Source organism: Sebastes umbrosus, chromosome 5, assembly GCF_015220745.1.
Source record: "Sebastes umbrosus isolate fSebUmb1 chromosome 5, fSebUmb1.pri, whole genome shotgun sequence".
Taxonomy (NCBI): Eukaryota; Metazoa; Chordata; class Actinopteri; order Perciformes; family Sebastidae; genus Sebastes; species Sebastes umbrosus.
The window spans coordinates 3,311,874-3,335,257 of record NC_051273.1 but is presented as its reverse complement, the minus strand read 5'-3'; the positions used below and the strand labels follow the sequence as shown (position 1 = coordinate 3,335,257).

The 23,384-nt window shown below is 42.1% G+C and overlaps 1 protein-coding gene across 1 annotated transcript in view; it reads right to left on the bottom strand.

The window, feature by feature from the left end:
* The window catches only part of nr5a2 (nuclear receptor subfamily 5, group A, member 2), a 75,840-nt gene that overhangs the window by 36,420 nt on the left and 16,036 nt on the right, over positions 1–23,384 (bottom strand). The gene's annotated exons all lie outside the window — the stretch shown is intronic.

Sequence of the window (23,384 nt, the reverse complement as noted above, 5' to 3'; positions counted from 1 at the left end):
TCAATTTGTCCCTGTGCTATCAAAAATGGTATATAATATCAATCTTTTAGAATATGTATCGTGACAACGCTACTCAATTCATCTCAGAGTTTTCATTCACATATGTTGAGGTCAGAGGTCAAGGGACCCCTTTGAAAATGGCTGTCAGTTTTTCCTCTGCAAAATTTAGTATAACTTTGGAGCGTTATTTAGCGTTCTTCCCAACAAGCTAACATGATATTGGTTGGTACCAATGGATTCATTAGTTTTTTTTAGTTTCACATGATTCCAGTACCTTCACTGTAGCTTTAAGACTGAGCCGCTACAACCTCTGAAAGTCAGAATAGAGGCCGGGCCCGCTGTCTGTCCGTCGGATTGTAAAGAGGTTCATAGTTTATATAATACAAGATCGATACTTGTCGTTTGTGTATCAATACAATGCTTGCGATACTATGCTGTATCGATTATTTACCCAACCCCTAGTGGCTCCCCGGCCATCATGCCTTTATCATGCCTACACGGACTGTGCTGAGACTGGCGTCTCAAGCACAGGATGAAAAAATTCAAATGCCTTCATTAAAACCATCAGAGAGCAAGAAACCCAGTCAAAGGAGGCCCCAATCCTCTTCTCTTCATTTCTCCATATACCCTGGAAGCATGTGTAACAGCGTGTGTGTGTGTGTCTGTGTGGACGGATGGGTACATGTAAGGCCCAGGCTCTTCAAAGGACCCCCCTGCATGTCAGCAGTGCTGGCAAGTGTCGGGGTCCTCATCAAAGGGCTGTCCTCACTCTGCCCGCCTGGAAGCTCTTCTCTGACAAGAGGCCTGGGTCATCAAAGGGGGACGGCTCAGAGGGGATGACGGCGGGTGATAGCGGCCTAGACGAGGGCCGGGGACACCCGCCTGGAAACGGGGGACTGGTGACAGACAGACAGGCGTGAGGGCGGGCCAAGGGTTGGGGGTTCAGTTCGCTGACCTTTTTAAGTGCCAGCGACACGAGCTGTTTCCCTGACAAGCTCTTCCTTTGCTCTGTCAAATGAGCAACGTTCATGGCGCCTGATCTTACGAGATCTGCTGCCTGCTCTCTCAGATAGTATGAACTTTCTGACATGGAGTCGACGAGCGCTTGGCCTCGTGTTCTCGTGCAAGCAAGTCCTGAATAATAGTATTCTGTGCAGAGAACATGCACCCAATGCAGACAGTACTGGTTGATTGCCTTCCTCAGTTTGATTTATTCACAATAGAGTGGTGCAGAGATGACATATTTTTGTGACCTGGGTTCCCTTGACAAAAAGCCAATGGGATTTTTCCGTTGGACTTTGGATTATTGCTCTGAGGCAAACAAACTATTTTGATACTTACACATTTTGTTCCGTAATATAATCTTCACAAATGAACACCACTTTTATGAGTTTTGAAGTGTGAATGCAATCGCCAGAAGTTAAAAGCTAATGTAAGGCTATAAACAAACTACCCCACAGTTGCATGAATGCGAGTTTACACAACGAGGCTGTAAAGGCGGACGAGTCAGCGTGATGACGTTTAGTAGTCTCATTTAGCCACTTGTTAGCAACCGCCTTTTTAAAGTCACATAAAGGCTACAAAATTCACGAGTGGGATATTTACTGACATATTTGATATCATAGAACAAAATGTTAAAATCTCTTAAGCTTGTGTTATCCACAGACCTTATTTCATCTAACTTAAAAACCCATTCAAAAAAACCATTGACTTTGAGATGAAGAAGTGCTAAAATGCTAACTCATTTCCGAGTTTCAGGACTCATTCCTGCAGCACTCTTTATGACACCCTATATGAAGTTCAAATGAGTTTGATGAAGTCACCAGGAGCAATAAAACAGCTGATTTATTTAGCCGGCTAATTCTTATCTCACCGCATGGTCATGGAAAGTTTAAATAACTGCTAATTTACTGTTTCCAGTTATGTTGACTGACTAGGAAACAAAACTGTTTTGTTGTTATTCCTCAAGTGTCTATCACTTCCCTATATAACTGATACACAACACGCTTGTTATCACTGCTATCACTGTTTGCTATTTTATTACCAACAATGAATCCTAAAATAACATCATACGATGTTAATTATTGACAGGGTTGTGTACTGTAAGTGTAGCAGCTTAGACTCAAAATGTTTCTGGAAAATTTCTCTCTGGACATCAAAATAGCAAAGTCACGATGAAGAGGTCAGTTTGGTGGTAGTAATAATAGTAGTAGTAGTAGTAGTAGTAGTAGTAGTTGTAAAGCTTATTTCTGTTCTACGCCAAAGAATATATATTTATTTTTAGCTGAATTAACTTACTGGGAAATGCTATGAGTTACTTCTGGATTTTTCAAAATGCGAAAGTGAATATTTTATTAGCTAATATAATTCAAAATACATCGGTCACCATATATTATGTACCACACTATGTCTGCAACCTGTTATAAGACAGTAACATCACTGTCCTATGCATTGTCCAGATTGTTATTTTTCTCATTTTAATGTAACACTAGTTAGAAACATTCTTTCTCCCCAGCATAATGGTTGCCTCTAACTCACAAATTAAACCAGCATAACGTTTATTCATCAAGTGCAGCCTGTTTAGTTAGTTTTTATAAATAAACACTTCTTTATGTCACTGGATGGATTACCCAAATTAAGGAAAATAGGTTATTAAAGGAACAGTGTGTAACATTTCGGGGGATCTATTGGCAGAAATGGAATGTAATGTTAATAATTATGTTTTCTTTAGTGTATAATGACCTGAAAATAAGTATTGTTGTGTTTTTGTTACCTTAGAATGAGCCGTTTATGGCTCTAGATAGGGCCATTTGTGTTTTTGCGTTACACACCATCATTCTCCTACATGCTTTGTTTCAGTTGGTTGCAAACTGCAACATCGCCGCTAGATGGCGCCAGATCCCACACACTGCACGTTTAAAGTTTAACTTTGGTAATGATAAGTACGTTGCCATTTTCATGCTGCTCTGACGTTTTATAGCACCTGTACTGCCTTGAAAAGACAGAAATATCAAAATCTTTGACAAAGTTCAATCTTCTCATTTCTGCGGTTTTCATTTATTTCACTCAAGGAATTTAATTTTGCTAAATAGAAATATTATTCTGAAGAATTCTAAGGAGAAGAAGAGAAATATCCTTATTTTAATGATAATATTGTATCTAACCTCTGATTTAAATTTCCAGGAGCACCAAGCTTAAGGTTATGAAATTGGTAGGTTATACAGCTTGTACAATACACGGACAAAAAAAACAACAACGCAGCTTAATACTTTTCATTGCCTCATATTTTAGTCTTTATGTGCTCACTCTCAAACTAAACCTTACCTATGACAAAGCCTTACTCTAATAGTCAATTGAGTAAAGGTTAGCTGGCCTTGACACATTATCGTTTTGTGGTTGAAAACAATAATTTAGCATCTGGGGTCAAAATGTACCATTTTAGTTACATAGTATAAATTCACATAAGCGTCTTAGTTTTCTACTTCTGCTTCATTTCTCCACCTGTCCTTGGATGGAGCAAACTCATTACAAGGATTTAGCTTCTGAGGTTCACGTTGATGCAGAAAACACGCTCCCCAGAAATCGCTTCAAACTGGCCTCAAAATCCACATTTAAGGCTTTTCAAGGTGTGATCTATTTAATATTTTAATATCATCACCAGTGTTTGGTTTTAAAGAAATGAGAGAAATTCCGAGCAGGAACTTCTATACTTGCGGCAGCCAGCAATGAAAAATACATATCCTCCAAGAAACCAATTTAACACCTTTATGATCGTTCAGGCGAGTGGGATCAATGCCAGGATCAATCGCTTAGCCCATAGCTTTTGTTCAAAACCACTGGCTGAGATTAATGGGATTTTCCAGAGAGAGAGAGAGGTAGAAAAAGAAAGGGAGCGTGGGTGAGAGGGGGAATGAAAGTGCCAGACAGGGAATGAGAGAATGAGAAAAGACTTGGGGGAAATTGAGAAAATAAAACATAGTGATTAAGAGCAGATATTCCCTCCATTTCTGGGTAAATGTAAATTAATTGGAAATGGAGCATTCAGATGCTCGCTGACAAAAGTAATGTTTATTCATAGCCCCCTGCTAAGAGTAGAGCAATTATCATGGTGTGTTGAGTCAAAACAGGCCAATGTAGTAGAATCTTTCCCCCCCTTTCTTGTGGCCGGGTTTTGGTCTAGTGCCACGAGCATTGTTAAGCTTCGTACGGTACGGCGGGCTTTAACGAGAGTACACAGCTGGATCTGATTTTAATAAGTAGTTCCATTTTTGATGTGGCCTAATGAACAGATTAATGGAATCTCCTTCTGTGGAGCCTTAATGAATGGAGCGAATCATGCTATTTTTTTAAGACACGGGGGGAGAACACACACACACACACACACACACACACACACACACACACACACAGACAGACAGACCGTGAGTTTATCTGCCTCAAACGACCCGTACATAAACAATAGCTGTGCTTCCATCTCTTCGTCTCTCTCTGCTGGACAAGAATCAATGCCGTCTCGGAGTACTACAGGTGAGGTTTGAAGCTGACATCAATGCTCGTGCGTCTCTATAGCAGCCATCCTTTGGTGCAGTCCTGTCTTGGCATCTGTTCGCCTTGAGCCAAACAGGCCCTGTATTCACCTGGGAACGGGCATTAATTCACCTACAACAGCGGCTGTTGTTCTCAGAGTGTTGCGAACACTTAATTATGTCGTGCTTGAACGTACTGTAGCTCATCTCCAGTTTATAGTTTGGTAATTTAATTGAAAAGAGTCTCAGTGAGGGGTTCCATCGCCAGCAATGGGATTTTGTTCAACTAATTGGTCATCAATGTATCATCACAAATCATGGAGTGGTTAATACTTTACTACCCTTCCTATTGTCTTAACCTTAACCAAATTACAAAGGAGGCCAAAAACAAAACAGGTCACGAGTAGCTGTGTTTCCATTCACATATTTTTATTCGCATTTTGAAGTATCGCATTAGAAAAGCGGTATGGAAATGGCGAAATTCGTTAAAACTTCCACAACTGAGGAAACAAGTTTTTATGCTCGGTTTTTGCCTTTATCGAAAAAGAGTTGATGCACTGAATTAATTATGGAACCGCCTTTGCCGAATAAATTCTGAGCGAACATTTAACTCACATAACTGATCAGCTGTTTTCCTTGTCGGTGTCTTCTCGGACATTCTCATAAAGTGCGAATGCTTTGTCTCCGGACAAATTCCTGAAGACCTTTCTCCATCATTTTCTCTTAGATGGTTAGATGGCCAAGCTGACTTGTTTGTTTTGTTTCCGGTTCGCAACCTCTACGTCTTCTAAAGACTGTTTACTGGTGGATTACAGCAAATTACATTATGTGTAGCCTATAGCACCAACTGCTGACCAAACTTGTAGTCAAGTGTATTCGCTCCAAACCAGTTGATGGAAACCGGCCAAATTTCAAAAGTTTAAAATACGCTTGACAACCGAATGGAAACACGGCTACTGATTCATGAAAATGCCTCTTGAATCCCCCCCCCTGCAAATCATTTTCGGCAGCCATAACTTTGAAAAGCCACAAATAGAGTAACATCCATCAGAAAAAAACAACAGAGTGAGTGACAGAATCTCCAGGATGTTCCAGCTATGTGAGCGGCTGCTGGTAGGGGAGAGGTGAGCTTTATGTTCCCAACTATGTGCGGCTCTTCTTCTCTACACGCACTGCAGAAGCAGATGAGAATGAAAATCATTATACACCCCCCTTCTCACTCCCCTAAACCAACTCCTGTTTGTCATGGCATATAGTTCATGTGGGCCTCGATCCTACGGCTGGCGGGATGATAAGAATGCTGGGAAAATGAGCAGGTGGCAGGTGGTGCTGCTAGTCGAGGGGGAGGGGGCCTGAAGAGAGGAATGATAATACTGGAGATAATATAGTGAGCAACTAGCTTCAGTAAAACTGACTTTGTCAGCCAGCAGACAAGGTTGAAGATTGAAGCTACCAGAATCTGTTATTCACTAGCTGTACACCTGTTGGTTACCTGACATTTTCCCTGCTGACTGTTAGGATCCAGCTCTACTGGTGCACTCACACTGTGAGTCAACATAGTCAGCAAATCATCGGGAATCCATTCATTCACTTTGGAGCTGAGTAGCCAGGGAAACTCATTAAAAAATGGACAAAACTGAATTTCTTATTCTCCTACAAATGTGATTTTATTTCATAAATTAATAGCTTCAAATGTTGTTTCATTACCAAATGAAAGATATCCATTAAAAGCTTTCTGCTTATAGATGATACTTGGACAAAGGTTGTACGTCCTTCATGAGGTTATGAGGTCCGTTGAGGTGAAACAATCAAGTCTTCATGTAATGGTTTTTGTACAGAGACGTGAGGGTACAGTACATAGAAATACTGGATGAAATACAGCCACTAAAGAACAACTCTTTCCACTTCTTATGTGTTTTACTGACCTTCAGGAGGTCTTTAACCAGATAGAAGTTCACCTAATACACACATTGTTTTATATTCTGTAGTATTTCAAACATTTTCATTAGTCAGATTAGACTGACATTGGGAGGGATACACAGTCATTAATTGATTTTATGTGTGATCCAGATTGATCATAAGCCAACATGACTCTAAAAGACAATAAGGTAGCAGACTTAACATCAGCTTGATACTGCTCCATGTGATTTGCACTGTGAATGTATGCTATGTATCTATGTATGTGACACTATATGTATATCACTGCGTGCGTGCTCATCAACATCTCATGTCACCGGCACCTGTTTGTTGGTTGCATGTATCTCTAATCCGACATATCAGCTCGTGTAGAATGCCTGTGGGTTTATCTCCGACTGAGTGCACGGAAACTTTAGACCGTTATTATGTCCCTAAACAGACATAGAGATGCCACAGGCCATCTGTGAGCTCAGGAAACTTCACCATTGTCACAAGAAGGCCTTGTGTCCACAGACCGTATATATAAGAAGTGGACGTAGTGACTGTTATGTCACCTTTTGATGCCTCGAGTTTGGCATTTTCGCCGTAGCCATACATGGGATTTTGGCCCAAGTTGGACTTTTGCAACCAGAGGTGACAAGAGAGGGTGGAGCTAAGCACAACCGGACACTGAATAAGACATTTTTAGGCGCCTAAAAGGTTATAATTAACTCTCATGAACTGAAAACACACTGTGAAAGGGTTACAATTGTAAGACGAAAACACAGATGATTCTATTTGACTCTAAATGGGACCATCATTTACTAAATGAACATCATGCTGTTACGAAGAAGACTTTACTGATAAATCAAGTGAGAAGTAGGGTAATTTTCTCATAGACTTCTATGCTAATGAACTTCCTTTTTCAACCAGAGGAGTCGCCCCCTGCTGGCTGTTAGAAAGAATGCAAGTTTAAGACACTTCAGCATTGGCTTCACTTTTCAGAACCGGAGATTGCCACCAGAAAAGTATTTTTCCAAGAAGAAATCTTTTTGTGAAAATAACACAACATATTTTGCTCTTTGCAATGATGTCATTTAGTCCGTTTCTACTGTAAATCTCACTTTAGAAACACCTACATGTACTATCCATTCATTTAACAATATGTCGAGCAAAGTACTGCCAACAGCTTCAACAATAAATATTCACTCAGGACACCGTGGAGCATGTTAAATGCAATATAATGTTGATTTTCTTTGACGTCAAAGAGAAATACGAGGCAATAGAAAGTCCTTCTTTCCACAAAAGACATTTTAGTGTGTAGCTGTGTTGCTGACCAGAAATGGAAATGTAGTCAAAGAAAGTCTCTTTTTGCTGGTGAAGTTTTCAAACCGTTTCTGTTAGAGGAGCAGTCGTCTACAACTGCTTCTTCTCTGAAAAGCATTAGGCAAGTTGTTCTGAGTGAGTCTGTGTGTGTCAGTGCATATGAACTTACTGGACAGAGAGCTGAAACCGCTTTGTAAGAGTGAATGAATACTGTATTGTGCGTGTGTCAGAAGAATGCTGTGTGCGTGTGCCCACGTCTGATCGATATTGCCGCGGCACTGAGATTGATCGGTTCCCACGGTGACTGTATTAACAGACTCTGGAGGCTGACCTTTGACCCTGAGAACACTCTGCTTTCGATTGGTCATGCTCTCTCTCCCTCTCCCCCATATTCACATCTTCTCATCTCGTCTACACATCCTGACATTCTTCCTCTTGTCCCAGGCTCGTGGCAGAAAGGGAATCATTGGACATGCCCTCTGTCTCTCCTCGCCCCGCTATCCGTCCTTTCATCCTATACAGCATCCTTTTGTCCAGAGCCTTGTCGAAACAAGAGGAAACAAGAAGTGGGCCTAATAAGGTCTTCCTACTCTGCCTGGGCCTCAGTGATATTGAATGCAGTAACAGACTAGTGTAGCAATGTGTGTACAAATAGATGATAAATAAATAACGAAGATGCAGAAGATACAACAGCTGTTACAGCTTCAAATAATGGATTCACGGGCATGTGAGGTTAAGTTGTTAGCTTAAGCACACATACACACACATCTGTGAGAATCCACAAGAAGCGGTGCTACATTCATGAGGAAAAAACAAAGTATCTCTGTGGGTCTGTGCGTTGCGGCGGGAAGAACATCTTGTTTTCTCAAGGTCGCTGACGACGGCAACAAACCCTCTTGTCAGTCTGATATTAGCGCAGGGATCTGAGGCTGAACCAAACTTTCCTATTCCGTTTTTACCTGATGCATAAGCATATGAAAGATAGAAAAATCAATAAGGCAAGAGAACGGACTGGTGAGAGGCCAGACGTGAATTTCAATTGACGTCTTTTCACGCATGCAATGTTTATTGTTGTCTGCTACGGCCTGGTCTGTTTACTACAAAATCACGTCTGCCAGCTTTTTACCATAATCGTATGTGAAATGTGCCAGAAGGAGCATCTCAATCCGGGGTGGTGGTACAGTGTCTAAAGAAAAGTGAGTTGAGGCAAAACATGAAAGAGATCTACTGACAAAAAAATAGGTTATGAGAAAGGAATGTATATACTGTTGGCTCATTTATGAAGAAAGTTAATCCATCAGTGCATGGCTTAGAGATAAGGAGTTTTTTTTTCTTTTTTCTTTTTGAGAGCTATTGTTTTCAGGATACCTCAGAAGTGGACTACCTACCCCTCCCACACACACACACACACACACACACACACACACACACACACACACTCTCAATCTCAGGGCTTAGAGCTAAGAAGCTATCAACTAATTATCAAAAACACAGAGAGGCCCTAATCAATTATTCACATGAACATTAGACCACTAATACACATGCAGCCCAGGGAATGGCATCTCCCAAAAGTAACCCTTCCTCTTCCTTCACACACACACACACACACACAGACAGATGCAATCACGTCTATACCTACATACTTCCACACACTTCCATGTCCAGCCTCCTGCTCCCTTCCCGCCACTCCACTCTCCTCTTTGCTAGACGGAGTCAATGCTCACCATCCAAAATGTAAAATGAGTTGTGCGAGTAGACTGTCTATGAGGTTCCTGGCTGGGAGGTGCTGATCACAGAACTCCTATTGATCCATCAACACCTCCCCCCCCACCCCCCTCCCGACTACCGTCTCCCCAAGCACACACAAACACACACCCAGAGCTTAATCTACCAGGCGATTCCTGCACGGGCATTAAGCCCCACAGCCATTGAATTTTCACGCCGTGCAATCATTATTTGAGTTAATGCTGCAATTTATGACTTGGTGTTTGTGTGCTGAGTGTGAAAGGTAGGCGGAGGGGGATGCAATATAAGGAGGGCGAGGAGGTGTGTGTATGCAGATTTCTGTGTGTGTGAGTTCCTTAAAAGTGCATTCGCTTTATTATACGGTTATTATGACTGTCGGATGGGAGTGAGAGAGGATTTATGTGTGTGCGTGTACGTGCACGTGTGTGTGTGTTTGTACAACTGTGTGTGTTTGTGTCTGTCATTGACAGACAGTGGGAAATGACCCCATAATTCCTGTCTGGCTGTCTGTCCTTTTAAGAGGAAGCGAAGACTAAAAAGAGAGGAGACAAAGAGGACAAGCTAAAGGCTTCCCCCTTCTATATTATTTAGAACAGTCGAGACAGTCCTCCTTAACTCTCACACACACACACTTACACACATACTACTGTATGTGCAATATATACCTTAACGCAGTTTAGACGACCAAAAGCTGTTTTAAAATGCACAGACTGACGCAGTGATGCTCTCTGTCTGAGAGGGCGGGAGACACAGATTCCCATTAGCGTTTGACGCGCCGGGATGGGTGTTTTTTTTTTTTTTTTTTTGAAGGGCGGTTGTGAGGGGGTTCAGGTTGGCTTTTAGAGCAGACAGCTGTGAATCCAAATGTGGCACAGCTCCAGAGATCACTGGGATCACAGCCCTTGATGCACAAATTAAATATCTGAATTAGCTAATTGAGCATTTCCGGAGAGCTCCTGTGATATGTAAACAGTCGAAGTACAAGGAAGACGAGGCATCAAAAACACGCAACGCCGCAGAACAGATGGAGCCCCGCTTCTCCCTGAAGTGCATCTCCAGGACTGACATGAATGCATCTGTATTAGGGGGAGAAACGTTTCTCTATAGCACTGCTGCTACGGCAGTACGAGGTCTAGTGGTGCAGCTGCTGATGGGAAGTGCAGTGCAACATGTGGCGTATAAAGTATTGGCCTAAGGGAAGGTGAGACTGCGGCGTGCCACCTGAAAAACCTCGTCTTTTGTCGAGCATTTCTGGTTCATTTCTAGAAGTTTAACGGTGTTGTCGACACCCTTCTCAGCAAGTACCCTTTCAGCATATTTGGTTCATTGCTCGCCGTTGTCACAGCTTGCTTGAAAAGCCTCTTTTCATCCCCCTCTAAGCGGGCGCAATCCTAAAAGAACGCGGGGCCGTAATGCCTATTATTAGTGCTATGCCTTTTATTTCACATGTATGGAATCATTTATCCGCGGCTCGTGCCAGGTTCGCCGTTATGGCGCTTTGGGAGAAATGGAGAAAGAGACTGACAGATTGAGAGGTGAGGAAGAGGGAATGGTGTGAGGAGTAATGAAAAAGTCCTGGTGAAAAAGAAATAAGGAGAGCAAAATTAAAGCCAGCAAAGTAAGGAACGCTTAAAGTGGGGATAGGGAACAGGTGTCTTTGTCCTACTTAGCCGGCGGGGGCTGAAGCCATTTTCTCGACTGGGTCGTTTGTGTGGCGTGCGGCCCCAATGAAATTTCTCGCTCGTCGTCACAACACAACCACAATGTCTAGTGTTACTCCTATGAACTGCCTGCATCAGTCATCGCTGTGCAAATTCAATCACCCGCCTTCCCAGTTGAATATAAATACCCCTCCACTCTTGAAGTGTAAAACTAGAAGGCAAGCTGTCGACTCCGCTGCACCACTGTCTTGTCTATTGTCTCCCGGATCCCCAACCCCCCCCCACCAACAAGCTTCCCCACTCCCTGTCCAGAATAGACAAGCCGTAAATAAGCATCAGAAATAGACATTGGGGGACAACTGTTGACAGCCCAGTGACGAAAGCGGCAGACATGGGCACAACCTCTAGGCAGGCCGGATTACATGCAGATAATTGAGGCCACGCAACATCGGAACATAAGAAGCTCGGGGCTCTTTGTGGTTTTACTTACTTGAAAAGCCAGATGAAGACTTTTGTTTCAGAGTGCAGGAGCAAAAATCTTTGCCTGAAGAAGTTTGCTGTTAACATACACAATATTTTTTGGCCTACAGTATACTGTAAACGTCTCATCTGTTTTTCATCATAGGACATTTTATTTAAAGAATACAATTTTTACTATTTAAACATTGTTTAATGTTAAACAATGTTTAATACATTTTCTTCTGTTCCTCACTAAACAACGCTAAACCTCCACTGAACATGTTTACTTCATTTGAATTAGTGGAGCTGGCTAATGGTTTGAATAATATAATTGAATATGTCCCTAAAATGAGTAATATGGGGCTTATAAGGTGTCTATTATTCTTGCCAGGGTTGGGCAAAACGACGATATATATCGTAAAAATGATATAAAATGACTATTGACTATATAAATGACTATATATACTCTATATCATTTCTATGGTGATATAGGTAAGGCCTATTTTTATTTATTTTTTCTCAATAATTTCACTTAAAACTGTTATGTTCATTTTGCACTCAAGTTCTTAAAATTAGAATATACTCACACAGAAGTATACAAAAATGGACTTTATGTGGTTATTTCATATATACTATTTATTTATTGAATTACTAGAAAACATGCTATATTGTGATATATATAGTTATGGAGATATGAAATGACCTATTATCGCCCAGCCCTAATTCTAGCAAAAAGTACTAATACTAATTTTCTATTATATGAATATATGAATAGATGTCACCAACCAACTGTTGGGTTTCTTATTTCAAAGTGAAACCCTTCAATCAGATGCCCTTTTTCGCAGCTAATACTGCTTTAATGCTTCCCAAATTGTGTCATTTCCAAAGACCAAAAGCAGGCAGGCGTAAAAGAGGAAGATAAATTAGCTGACAGGTTTGCATAGTTTAGTGTGGTGAGTTTAGTTTAGAGGTTGAGGGTCGGCGTGAGGCTGCGGCAGCCACACCTCGGCCCTTCTGACCTCTGGGAAACCCTATAGCCAGGAGCTATTTAGAAGCCAAATGCCGGCACTTCTGTCTGTATATTTACCGCTCGTCTGACAACGTATGGGCACCCTCGGCCGCCGAGCCTGCCCGCGGATGACAATACTTTTTACGAGGATCACTTCTAATTTGTCCTTTGCTGCTGCAACACTTTTTTGGCTTGCGGAGTCTTTGATGGGAGGCACTTTGGAAAGGTTCCTGCATAAACTGTAGATTTAACACGGCTCATAACTATAAGCACAGCGGAGGGGAGCGGAGGGGAGGGAGAAAGTTGCTTTGTACTTTGGTGGAGTGTGTAAAGTGTTTGCACGCCGTTGAGTTGATTTGTTAGCAGCCCGGCCAACTAAATCAAGTCCCCATATCCACTTTGTTTACCCATTTTCTTTGTCTCTCATTCCCACCTCCCCTCTCTCTCTCTCTCTCTCTCTCTCTCTCTCTGCTGATTTGACTGACTGTTGCCAACTTGTGAAAGAACAACCCTGATAGTTCGGGGCCACCGAGGCTAACAGCACAGCCTAGTCACCTGCGTCACCGTCTTAACAAGCGGCATGACCTGCCAATAAAAAAGGCTTTTACCCTGATCGTCCTCAAACAAGACTTAAACACAACCTGCTTTTTCTCCCGCCGAATGCCCAAAGTGCTCGCAAATGCGAATCAGGCCGTGTTAACTTGCTTGAAAATGAAAAACTACAGAAGGCTTTTTTTTTTTTTTTTTTTGCTTTTCTTTGCTACTTCATCAGCAGCAGTTTGAAGAGGAGGGTGAGATGGAGAAAGCCAGAGATAGATGGAAGTTAAAAAAACACATCTATAGGTTTAGGATGGTGCAGATGTACCTACATCTGTCTTGTCAGCGTCCAAGTGTACTCCCCTATATGCTCTCACGTTTTGAGTGAGAATTTCTGTTCAATGTTGAAACGGTGAACAAATTCCTTGAGTGAGGACGAAGAAGTACAAGGGAGAGGAAACGTTGTTGAAGACAGTTGAGTCTATCATTGCCCGGAGCTCTGTAAACTCGTACTTCATGACAGCCTTTCATCCCTCATCAAAGCAACAAGTAGATGAGCAGACTTTGTGCACGCTAAAACCTCCCGTCGTCTCCTTATAGCTGCCGCTCCTCTGGGACGGGCGACTTTAAATCTTCTCTTTTAACAAGTTTCCTGTTCTTCCTTCCGGCCTCCTGCGGTCCCCCGGGGTTGGACCTAAGGGACCATTCCAGTATTTGGAAAGGCTGCGTCTTAAAGCTCAGTCTACAGCCATCAGGGGACGTGAGGAGGACATTGGGAATTTTGATTTTTTTCAAATAGGCAAATCATGGCAGAAACTATGCAGATGTTTGGCTATGCCAGGAAATAAATAGTGACGTAGCGAAATAAATATTACCCCATAAGAGCACACTAGATGCATGTGGTACACAGTGGATAAGGACTTTTTCCAAATACCAGTGTCCTTCTGAGACACATTCAGTAATGCATGTATGTCCGTGTTTCACCTGCGGGACCTGTGGGACCTGTGGGTCAGGAGGAACACATTCAGGCCTTCCAGGCGGAGAACAGCCTCTGTTACGTGTAATGTTACCGTCTTTTTGTCTGGCTGCACACTGTGTCTTTAAAACAGATCGACTTTTTTTTTCCATTTCGTATTGGTAGCATTGAAAAAAGACAAATCAAGGGGGGCGTTTTACAGTATTTATGAAAAAGAAAGAGTGATGTCTCTCGCGCAATGGTCAATAATTTATGAATGAAAAGAGGCCTTTGTGAAACCCACCGCCCGCTCCCTCCCTCCACCCCCCCCGTACCCTCCTTCTCCTCCTCCCCAAACTCCTGCTCCGTCCCAGTGCTACTGATCAAACAGATATTGTTACCACTAAAATAGCAACTTAAAAAAACACACACAGGCGGGCCGTAAGAGCTGCCTGCAGCTCTGGGAGGAAGACTGACAGCAGGGAGGAGGGGGTGAGGAAGGAAAGAAAGAAAGAAAGAAAGAAAGAGAGAAAAGCTAAATAGAGTGAAAATGTAGACAAGTCTCCTGACTACAACAACAGAAAAATAGTACAGGAGCAACGGGAGTGTGTGTTCGCGGGGGACAATACTGTATGTGTATTTGTGTGTGTTGGGGGCGTGTCATCTATCACTGGACAAATGCTGGGCTGTTGGGGTGAGGGGGTGAGGTGGGGGGGGTTTGTCGGCCAGAATGGTGCTGCTCCTCAAATGAAATAATATATCTTTGAAAGCCTACGCCCCGCGCCAGGCCCCGGGCCCATATATCAAGCCCAAGAGCGTCTGGTGGATCCGCTCCAGGCCCATTAACCTTCCACCTGTTCCCCCCTTTACACCCCCCAACCTACCGGTCCTCTTTTCACCCCACCACACCCTCCCCTGTTGTCCTTCACCATGCCCCCTCTCCTCCTCCTCCTCCTCCTCCTCCTCTTGCCCTTGGTCGTCGCCTCTAGCAGCCCCTTGTTCATCTTCCCATTTAACCCCCCCTGCCTCCCCTTTCCTCTCTTCCTCATCTCCCTCTTTCTGTCCTTCTCTGTCTGTCCTTCATTATCTCCTTCTCATATTCTCTGTCTCTTTCTTTCTAACTCTCTCATGGTCAACTCTTTTTTTTTTCTTCTCTACCTCCCTCTTCGCTGCGATATCTCTCTCTCTCTGTCTCCAACTGTCCATCTCTGACTCTGTCCTCTCTTCTTCTTCTCATGGTCACTTTCTCACTCTAAATCATTCACTCTGTTTCTTTTTCTCTCTCTCTGCCACTCAGTTTGAATCTCATGTCACAGTCTTCTCTCTCTTTACTCCTTCTGTAACTCATTTAAACTCCCCGTCTCCTTTCCTACATCCCTCTCTCTCTTTTTCCCCGTCCTTTTCTACACCTTCTTTTCTTTCCAACTAAGGTAAAGCAAGCATGCTGTGTGCGCGCGCGCGCGTGTGTGTGTGTGTGCGTGTGTGCGTGTTGGGGGGGGGGGGGGTGCAGCACAGCCTGCCGAATAATTCAAATGCAATGGACCAGGGACACAGTTACAAATCTCTGCCAACTGCGTGCGGCCGCCAACCCCATCACGCTTGCAGTTTGTCAGGATTGGGGTGTCGGGAGGGGAGGTTGTTGCGAGGGGAGGGGGGGGGGATCGTTGACCTCTATGACAAGACAGACATTGCAGCCTGAAGCTCTGAATCTGTGTGTGTGTGTGTGTGTGTGTGTGTGTGTGTGTGGAAGGTGGTATAGATATACCACTTCCCAGGGTTCACAGATCACGCCTAAAACGGCTTATTAATTTCCACTCAGTTATGGGGTGTGAAGAAAAAAAGAAAAGGTGCAATCAGCGGTCAAAGCAGGGCAGGAGCAATACACCCCCTCTTCCTCTTCAACACACACACACTTGGTTGCACCTTGAAAATTAAACTGCTTCTGGATAGGTCATGGAAAAAAAGGTGTGTGTGTGTGGATGACTGTGTGTGTGTGTGTGTGTACATACAGTCTAACTAAGACTGTAGAAACTGACTCTCCAGTCTGAGCTGGGCGGCTGGGTGGTGTAACTATAATTTCACCAAAGTAAATTCATGTAATATTTATGGATGTAGATCGAGGGGAGGTGAGGAGGGGGGGATATTATGCAGCGGGGCAGAGTGGGGCGCATCAGAGGACCTTACATTATTCACTCAGGTAAATCTATAAGTGGAGAATATTCAGGTGTGAGATGTGAACATTACGTCCCCCCCCACACCCGCCCCGGGGATCTGTCATACCGCGTGATTGACTGACATGCAGCCGCTTAGAGGAGTCGAATAAACTGGCGGAGAAGAGTCAGTGTTGTAAATAATTCTGCTGCTTAAAATGCTTGCGGATTTCTGTGAATTTTGTGAGTTTTTAAGACCTTTTTTCAAATTTGAGTTGGAAACAGAATTAATGACCAGGATTGAAAATATCAGACTGCCCGGGATGGTGCACAGAAAAGTCATTTTTATAAAAAAAACAAACCCTTGATTTGTTTGAATGTATTAGTTTGGGGTTCATAATATTAAGATTGCTGTGATGAAAAGTAACACAAACGTGAAACTACAAATTAATAAAAAAAAATACCACAATAACATTAAAATGATATAGAAATATATTTTTATTTTTTTTTATTTAAAAAACGTAAAAATAAAAACATTATATAGATATTATTAAATAGAGATATTTTGATGGATTTTGCCCTATATTTTATTCAGATAAGAAATCAAGTGTAGTTTTACTAAATATTTTGACAGTTTGAACTTATGATTGAATATATTCCTTTGCATTTTTTTTTTAAGCAACATTCAGCCAATGATTTTGCATTTACGCCTTTCTTTGATAGGAAATAGTTGACAGCTGAAATAAAATGTGAAGCGAGAGAGGTGGGGATGACATGCATCAAAGGTTGGATGCAAACCATATTACATGGTCAGCATCTTAAACCTCTAAGCCACCAAATGAATGGTGGTGTGAGCACAATTTGTGAGAATATTAATCCGTGTAAACATGCATGTGCAGTATTTTCTATTGCAATACAATATTATTTGGTGTTTGATCTGGTTAAGTGTAAACACCAGTGAAATAATACCTGTCTTGTTCCATGTTTTACATGCATTACCTCATCCCTTTCCTGCCCTTTTGCCCTTCCTGTTGTATCCTCCTCTCCTCTCCTCTCCTCTCCTCTCCTCTCCTCCATCACATCACCTTTTTAAATTTTCTTCCTGCCTTACCTCTTCCTCTTTGTTATTCCCTCTCCTTTCCTTCCCTCTCCACATTCCTCCTCTACTCGTCCCCTCTCTCATCTCCCCTCTTTGTTTCACCTCTGTTCTTCTCGCCTGTCCTTTCCTCTCCCCGGCCATCTGTTTATCCAATATGGCCGTCCCATCTCAGCTGGGAGCTTTCCCAGGGAACAAGACTTCTAATACAGTTCCTCCTCAACTTAATGGCCCTCAGCTCTGCTTTTGCCATTCCCGCTACATGCAGAGAGACAAAACAGAAAAAAAATGAAAGAGACAGAGAAGCACAAAAACCTGTCTGGATCCCCCCAAAAGACGGCCCCAGGACGACTAGAATAAACAGTGAAGCTACATTTCAAAACGTCACGGCTCTTTTCCTCCCTGCTCCACTTTTATCAGGTGGACGGACTAAATATATGTATAACGTTACACAGCGTTTGACTCGAGACAGATTCCCAACAACATGTCATCTCTTGTTACTGTGAAGTAAACATTAGTAACGAGACGGAGGCCGACTCTTTGTCTTCACAGCTGCTCTTTGAAATGACACGCGTCTCAAACTGTGCGGTTCTGTTGTGGGTCAATTGTTTTTTAGGCTGCAGTTGGATTTTTTTATGCAACTGTTCTACTCTAGTGTCCTGCCTAATCTTGCAAATACTGTTCCTATTTTGAGTTGTAATTATTTCCAGACCTGTTTAACATTTTTGTTGCATCTGCGATGCACCTGCAATTTGCTTTCTTTAGAGTTTTGTCAGTTGGTTTATATCTTCTAGCTTAAAGAAAAGTGTTGTCAGGCCTCATTTGTTGACAGTAGGTGACACACACTGTTAACTGGTATTTGGCAGTCCTCCTAAAACCTTTTACCAACACTTATTTCTGTGAAAAAGTGAGCATGCATGGATCATTTTTGCTATATAATCAGAGCATCACCAGCTTTAGTGTTAGTCCCTCAGAATGGAGGAGCAAAGGTTACTATCTGAGCTGCACGCCATTTTGCAGTTCTTTTGGGGAAAGGTCAAGGCTGTAAATGTAAAAAGAAACAAAAACTAACTAGGTAACAGTGTAGCATATCTGAAAGTGTAATTTTTCTTTACCGTACGACAGCGTTAAAACATTGGATTACTTCAAAGTATTTTCTGACACTCATTTACGTCACTTCATCGATTTCTGTATGCCGTGTGTTGACAGGGCACAAAATGTGCTTGCTGTCCCAACACCAGACACACATCCTTTTTATTAAAGGGTGTAGAGAGGAAAATGGGGGCAGGGTGGCGTGGTGAAAAGGGAGTAGAGCTAGGAAGGTAAGATATAAACACATGAATCATCAATAGTCCCGATAGCCCTGCTAAATTCTCCCTCTCATTGTGTTTGTGGTGGGAGTCAGGCCAGCCATCCCAACGCTGGAACAATGGAGGAGACTCTAGCAGTGGACCAGCTACAGTATGACTCACCCCCACACACATGCGAACATCTCCTATTCAGCACAAACAAGAACATTAGAGAGGTGTTTTTAAGAAGGCTGTGTTTACAGTTTCACAAGGAAAGCATCATTTTTTTTTATTCAAAATGTTTAAGTATTTAAATTATGTCAACCAGTAACCTAAACTATTTGTAAACGTTTGATAATTTACTTTAGTTGTGTCTCTTGCAAGGACAGTTTAATTTGTTTTTACGTTTTCTTGTCTTTTATGCATCATTTTTATTGTAAAATATGTCAATTTACTTGCCTCTCTACTTTCATTTTGTTTGTTTTTATTTTAATTTTTCAGTTAGATGTTTTTACTATGCTCTGAATTTCTCTATTTCTGCTTCAGTCAGAGAAATCCTACGTTTGTTTTGCCAGAATGCCTTCTGAAAAGTGAGCCCTTACAATTAGATTTTTTCTTTTCTTTTTTAAATAAAGAAAACTCTCAGCATCCATTTGGCTGCATAAAATCAGTTTTGCCGAAATACTGTCGGTAGAGAAACTGTGATCTCGGACGTTTAATACCACCAAACAGCAAAATCCATGCAGGACGTCAAAAGCAACCATTGCTTTAGCTAATAGCTGCCTTTGAAAGCATTTTTGAGTGGATTTGCCCTTTAACACGCAAAGTTGCCTGGTTGTCGGTTGGCACCAGAGCGGGTGAAGGGGTTCATGGCAGGACAGGAGAGGAGAGGATGGGGAGGGGAGGGGTGGCAGAGTACCAGCCATGTGCTGGCAAATGTCACCGAGAGACAAACGCATGTGTTTCCCCCCCTTAGAACACACTCAAACACTGCACAGTATATTATCAGTGCTTATACAAACTATGAAACACACATTTGTAAATACCCCAATACCAGCTGATAAACATGTATCTGTGCACTGTCATTTAAAAATGAAGTTGTACCCACTTGTATAATAAAACATACACTGAACCCATTCCTGCAACACTACTCCTCAAATCAGAACAAAAACAAGCATCTGCAAAATGTAAATTGTTCAAAGATTTAGAATTGTAATTTTCCCCAAAACTCTGGTATATTTTAAATAAAAAAAAACACACTTTTGCACTATTTTTTGGGAAATAAATAACAGTTAAAAACAGGCCAGATTCTTTAAACAACAATATAATCTTCAAAACAATCCATACTTTAACAACAACTGACCTAAATCTGCACGTGTAACAGCATTAATATGTTGGAAAACACATACTTAAATTCTGTGATTAAGAATTCATAGATGACAAAATGCACAATGAAAAAATAATAGGCTCATGTGTAAACATATCTAGACAGACAAAAACTTATAGGTATAAACACACACACACACACCTGTCTTCAGCTTGCTAGAAATTGTATTAAAATAACCACAAGTGATCGTGACCTCAACCCTGCCAAAACCTTCCCTCATCATCACGCCACCTTGTCTCTGATTTCAAAACCAGTCCTCCAGACCTGACTCTCTCTAATTGTCAGCGTGTTAAACCAATCAAAACCGGGGTAGGCTGGCAGTAACTGGAGAGCCCACCCCAACTTCTCGGATCCAAGGTGTTAGAAATAAACGTCCCTCACGTCATCCCTCGTTCCCAGAAAGAGAGAGGAAAAGAATGGGGAGAGCTCTTTAGAAGGTACTCCTAATGGCTAAATATTTATGAGTCCCGTGACCGAGGCCAACTTATGGAAACTAAATCTTTAAACACTTTTTTTGGCAGACGCCTCGCACACACCCTCCCAGCTTGGCTCTATTACCGGAGAAATTCTTTTGTTCTTACGGCGCTAATAATAGTGAGAGGGACTGTGCGTTATGTGTGAGCGGTGTCTGTGTCTTACTGTGGGTATGTGTGTGTGAGATGAAAGTGTATTTATAGCTTCCTACAGCGCCACACTACTCCTGTGACAAACTTTTAATTCTACTCTGCTTCCTGTCTCTGTGGTCCCAGGCTCGACCTCACATCTAATAGTCACAGGAGATGTCGAAGGTCAGGTGGATATCTTTAATTAAACTAGCAATCATAAGTTGAAACAATGGAACACACACCATTTGTAGTAGGTGGTTTTATCCGTAGCACAATGCAGTTAGACGTGTGTGTACATTTTTAGCATCAAAGGAAGTAAATCCCCTAACATTGCAGTACGAGACCGATAGCTTGCATGTATTCCTATGTGTGAAGACACACACACACACTCACAGGGAGATGAAGTGGAGAGTGCAAAGGTTCCAGGTGGGTTTTTCTATATAATTTGGTGTTATATAAAGACGGGCAGCAGAACAGAACACATTTACACACACTCTGCAATTATGATTAATAAACAAATTAAAGCTCAGCTGAAAAAAAACTAAAGCAATCAATTTGATAAAGATGTTTTAAAACCCCAAAAGTGTATCAAAACAACATCCACAATGCCAGTAAAAATGTGTTCAATATCAGTTTGGCATGCTCACGGTTTGCTTATTCTCCTCACCATCACCAACACTGAAGGTCTCGCTCACCATGTCTGTATTTTTTGTATTAATTTTTTAAATCCGTCATCAGATAAAAAACGTTACGTACAGAAACCTTGCTGAATCCAATGTGTTTTATTTTTCTCTTTGTTGCGGAAATTCTCAATACAAGACAAAACTGAATTAATTACGTGGGTGTAATGGATAGCGCTAGTCCAAAACGGGGCTAACGAATGAATGACATTAGCAAGAATCTATCGTTAACCTGCCTAGAGCACAATCACTACTGTCTTATCTCTCCTACATCCTTTGTTTTGTGATCAGTATCTACCATCCCCGATTCACATGATGCCACAATCCATCTTTCAATTCCGCATCTCTGTATTCTTTTATTTCTTTATCGTAAAGTGCTTTGTTCTGGGAGGCGAAGTGATATGTTTATCATGCCATTTTGGATGATGACGTTTGCACGGACGGTGGCTCTGTGTGGTCAAACAACCCTCTTTTGCCTTTTGCCAGATGCGAAAAAATGCAGAAGATCAAACCTGTTCCGAAAACTTTAATGACGGACAAATGTTTCGGAGTCGGTGTGTAAACACGATTGACGCAACATGAGGTCGTATTTATTTTTAAACGTGCGACAATTTCAGACGAAAAATACGGACCAGATGTGCAAATGCCTAAAGCCTTGCTCAGCAGTCCTCCCTGTAGTTACTAATGAGAAACAAGCAAGGAAGGAGGATTGTGGGTCATGTGGGGGAAAACTTTTTCAATCCCCATTGTGCTTTAGATGGCTCTTTAAAAAAAACTGCAGCGGGGTTCAGTTCAATTATGTCCCTCACTTAAAGTGAAATACGCCCCCACCTTCCCTAAACCAATGAGGCCTGTGCAACAGGAGCACGAGAGGATTTTTTTTTGGGGTGCAGGAAGAGGTTTCTCCTGCATTGAGCTCAGGTCATTCTCTACCTTTGTATCGGGCCCCCAGCTCAATTACTATTACGCTCTGCTAATATGGGTAGTCATTAGGTGAACATAATGACATTTCATTCAGCAGCAAATCGGGCATTGACAAACACAAGTGGGCGAGATAATTGAATTAGAACGAGGGTGTGAGAAATAGAGAGGATCGTTCAAAGTTAATGGGCAAACCACACACAATTATTAGCCGTGGCCACACCTTACGGCGAGCCTGTGTGTGTGTGTATGAGTGAAGTACTGCGCCCCCCAGTTGAATGCAAATACAGATCTCGAAAATGTCAATAGCGGGGACTCGGCGCATGCTAAATGTCAACATGTGCTTTTCAAGGACTCTTTTCTGTGTTGTAATTGGATCTGCTTTTTAATATTACATGTATTTCATTTGTTATTTCCCCCCTTTGAAAACAAAATAATATGAAATATTTGGAGGGAATTTTAGCAACGGGGGCCCGGGCCCATGAATATGCAGCTGAGCCTTTGGCGATGCAGCGCGAAACAAACAGACAAAAGGAGTCAGACAACGGGAAAAGAAAAAGCAGGTGAAGCACAGACTAATCAAACGCCTTTCATGTCGCTCCGAACATTAACCTTCATTCAGAGCAAATAAAGCTGCGAGCGCGCAAACTCTCCCTTGGGCCCCCGGATGAATAAGTGGGAATTATCACATTTTTACGGTGAGGCGTTGGTGTTGGTGGACGGTTACTGTTGGTCAGTTGGGAGTGACTGTGCTAAACACTCACAGACGCTCAAATTTAGTTGTTATAATAGACTTGGCAGATTACGTAGTGAACATGCTTTTAAAGAATATCCATCACAAATAACTAAAGGTTAAAAAATATCGTATTGAAGTAAAATTAAAAAGGAAAAGCAATAGACGATTTGTTGCCATTGTGACTCTATCTAGTTCTCTGAATTTTTTTGGACCAATATGCTAATAGCCAATATCTCTTATCATCACACAGTGTGTTCCCGCTTAGATCTGAGGAATATTTCAAGGGGAGATGGGCGGTATGCGGTTCACATACAACCCTCAGACTATAGGACCCTGTTAGTGTGTTAAAGTGCCTGAAGCTCATCGTCAAAGTTTTCACAAGCCATCGCCAAAACGTGTCACACG